Source organism: Engraulis encrasicolus, chromosome 18, assembly GCF_034702125.1.
Source record: "Engraulis encrasicolus isolate BLACKSEA-1 chromosome 18, IST_EnEncr_1.0, whole genome shotgun sequence".
In the NCBI taxonomy this organism is placed as follows: Eukaryota; Metazoa; Chordata; class Actinopteri; order Clupeiformes; family Engraulidae; genus Engraulis; species Engraulis encrasicolus.
In genome coordinates this window covers 12934526-12938730 of record NC_085874.1, presented here as the reverse complement: position 1 = coordinate 12938730, position 4205 = coordinate 12934526, and positions in this window count along the sequence as shown.

Here is a 4205-nt window from a genome sequence, read left to right as displayed (position 1 = left end):
CTTGGCGTCTTGATGTTTTAATGTTGTTTCTGTGCCGCTGCAGCTATTTGCATCTTTTGAATGTCTACCTTTACTCTTATTACTTGTCTATAGACCCTCTAAGGCATCCTCTGTCTTCATAAGTGAATTTACTGAGCTGCTCTCTTATGTATGTCCCAAGTACTCCTCCATCCTGGTCTTGGGTGATTTCAATATTCATGTTGAATCTCATAATTGTAACTTTGCCATTCAATTCTTAAATGTTTTACACTGCTTTGACTTTACCCAGCACGTAAATTTCCCTACATACTCTATAAAGGTCACACACTGGATCTTGTCTTCCAGTGGTACATCACCATATAACATTGTGCCTAAAAATCTGTCAATTTCATTGCTGTTGTTTTCCATCTTGCTATCCCTGTTCCCCAGCACCACTGTCGCTCCCTTCGCTCCATCACATACCGTAATACTAAAAACATCAACATAACTGAGTTAACAGAGCTTTTACAATCTCAGCTGTCAGTGCTACCTCCCAGTCTGTGCTCTGATGATCTTGTGTCATCATATAACTCTAACCTCTCCTCTACACTTGACAAACTTGCCCCCCTGAAAACGCGTGTTGTCTCATTTTCTCACTCAGCTCCCTGGTTTAATTCTGAGCTTAGGGAATTGAAGGCAGCTGGCCGTAGGCTTGAGCGTCTCAGTAAAAAGACTGGGCTTACTGTTCATGCGCTTGCTTTTAATGAGCATGTCCTGGCATACAAGGAAGCCCTAAACAAGGCCAAGTCCTCGTATTACAGCTCTATTATCAGTACAGGCCAGAGCAATCCCAGAGCACATTTTCATGAAGAAAATCCCTGGTTGTCGCATTGAACACACTGTCATTCAAAACACTCAAATCAACTGCCATACTATGTTCATTTCCTCATCACATGGGCAAACTCTCTTCATACCGGTTTACAATCTGAAATCATCACCCCATAAGGACACACATTGCATGTGGTATTGATGAAAAAATGAGTGGATGCAGTGAGAAAACACATTTGTTTAGTTTTTGAACTCCAAAATACGTTATACAAGAGATCACTTTCATGTGGTTACCCAATATTTTTTACAATAAATTAGTGCATTTTTTTTAAATGTCAGAAGAATATGTAAAATGTATTTTCTGCCACACATCTGTGTACTCTGATTCTAAACACAATATTTCAGTATTTTCTTACAGAAAAATACCCTCTTTAGTAAGTAGAACACTGAAGAAAATAAGTGTCTACTGTGTGTCAAATTGAGTATAGGGTTTTACATTGTGCATATTGGTGTTCAATGGTTCACATAAGAGTGTATTAAAATGACTGCTTGTGTGTGTCATTTGAGAACAAAATTACCTTTTTAGAAAAGAGTACACTGTTTTGAGACAAGACGTGCTTTTTTCAGAGGTAGTGTGGAGTTTTGCCCGTGTGTGTGAGGTTTGGAGAGTGTAGAGTTTTGAGAATTCGAGAACTGATTCAGAAAATTGTGTGTAAGCAATAGAGAAAAACTGTAATCAGCCTGCGGCTAGGTGTTATGTTTCTGAGAAATGTAATGCAAGCTTTTTCTTTCCGTCTTACTGTATGGGTTGAGCTCCACGACGTCGCTACATTTTTCACTGCGCGCCGTTTGTGTCTACGAGTATCAGCAGCGGCGTGGAACAGGGGGGGGAAACCCTGACTCATTCTTAGGGCCCAGACCACTTGGGGGTCCACCGGGGGCCCTCCCATGGAAAATATTTTTCTTCTTTCATTTTTTTAAACATTATTTTAAAAATAATGTCAATACATGTTGGTAATTTATGTAATTCCAATATTCTCTGGAAATACATCTGTTGAATTGGCTATACTAGCCTGCAAATCGGCTATATTCTATATCATACACCCCCATTATCACGCATTGGTTTAGTCCGCCCTCTCGCGGACTTTTGATTGTACAATATGCGGAATCAACACTCACTCACGTCATTATTAGGCATTAAACGCAGCAGCCGGTTAGCAATGAAAGACTTCTAAAACACCAGGCTTTCACAAAAAGAATAGAAAGGCAAGAGAGACAGGGGAAACAAAATGAAGGAAAGCAACTGCAGCTGATTTCTTGCAAGAAAGGTGAGCCCAAATGTCAAAATTACAGCCTACAAAGTAGGATACCTAACTATCCCATTCCCATTCCGTGTGGCCTTCTACGATAGCCGATGTTAAATGAAAAAAATAATCTCATTTTGTTGGCTATCATTGTGAACCCATATTTGTCTTTGATAGGCCTATATTCATAACAAGTGTCCCAAAAGACCAACATGGGTCGATGTTGGTTCAAATATCCAAATGATAGCAAAGCCTATTTGTAAAATGAATCCCACCCAATTTCAGAAAATGTCACGAACGTGAAGATGCCCCCTGTCGCAGCAGGTGCAAAAGGTGTGAACTTGAGAGAAGGTGAGCCTATTTTAGCTAATATCCTAATACGCTAGTCTTGAAGAAAAGCGGTTTCTCAACCGGGTGCAATGCTGCCCGCCCTGGTCATCAAATTTGCAGATTGATTCTGTCGATATTAGTCGACGTCATATTCATCAGTTGCCAATGTCAAGGTGGCGGTGCGAACAGCTGTCAGTCTTGAACCTTCATTCTGCTTTTATTTTGCGGTCTCAAAGCTCTGGTTACTTGGCCATGTCTCTGACCATCTGGCAACGCCCGTTATAGCTGAAGTGTGGTAAAATAATGACGAGATTTTGACGGGGCACCAGTCTGCGTTTTGAATGTTGCTGACGCCATTCTAATCTGCGCAAAGCGCAAGAGATGACCCTGTTTGCATAGCTCAAGAAAAGAGGCAGAGTAGCCTACCTACCTCCGTGCTGAGCAGGTAGCCTATCTGCATTGAGTGCTCATGAAAATTACAAGATAGGCTACTGTGAAATAGTTACTGGCCCATTTAAATCTGAAAGTACAGTATACGTAGTAGTAGCCTAATAAATAATGATTTCAAAGAAAAAAAAATAGCTTAGGCTATAGCCTAACTAGGGTGCCCTGACTTAAAAATATTGAGCGACATCAAATCCAAACAGCGACACTTTTGTTCTATTTTTACTCTGCTTTACCGCAGGTTTAAAGCGACATTTCGAAGTCAGCTTCTACCTGTAGCCTAGGCACAGCTGATTCTCTTTTCTTTGCTCTCCCAAATACTGATACGGGCAAACGTGACGTGCGTGCGGGGCAGTGCAAGTGAACGAATGTGCGCGCGAGCGCCTGTGTTTCTGTTCAGCGATGCACATTGAAGAAAGTACAGTTCAACATATCAATGTCTCGTGTGTCCATAGTGCACGAAACAGTAGGCTGGAAGCATTGTGAAAAGAGATTTATCAGTCTCTCTCCTCCCCCTCACACCATAGTGATGAAGTGATTAAATGTCATCCCTATGAATATGATAGCCTACTTTTCATAACTGGAAATGTGAAAGATTAAGACATTTTATATTTTTAGTATGTCTATTATGTCATATAATTGAAGATGAGAATGATTCAAGTGAAGGAGAGGAAAGCATAGAGGGGTATTCAGAGGAAGGCAAGAAGGATGACAATATGAGGAGGTAGGCGCGCGCATGGGGGGGGGGGGGGGTGGACGGTATGGGTAGGTTGGGGTGTGTGTAGGTTGGGGTGTGTGTAGGGGGGCCCATGGAAGAGGTTGTTCTTAGGGCCCCAAATTTGGTGCTACACCCCTGAGTATCAGATAGACATGTCAAATGATTTTTGTTGTTCAGCCTAAGAAGTCATCCTGTTTCCATCGATTTACCCACCTCCCGTTCTTGCCTTGTGCTGTTGGTCTCATGCTTTGCTGACGCCCTCCCTCTGAAGGAAACTTCCAACAGTTTCTCATCGCGAGGAGAGTTGACGCTTACTGAATTCAGTAATTAATTAGTAGGCTAGGCCTAGTAGCCTAAATCAGTGAGTAATAACCCATTTTCTTAAAACATGCTTAGTTTCAGGACTTAATTTTGCCTTAATTTCAGAACTTAATTTGGCCATCATATGCCGTAGAATTTCAGGCTACGTTGAACTGATGACAAGTTGTTTTCATTCCTTGCATGCCAAGGTGTAGGTATAAGCTAGGCATTCATAGGATAGGCCAACATACAATTTTCTTACGTACACTTAATATGACTATGATCCGTACATGGCCGTAGCCAGGAGTTTGGAATAAGTGGGG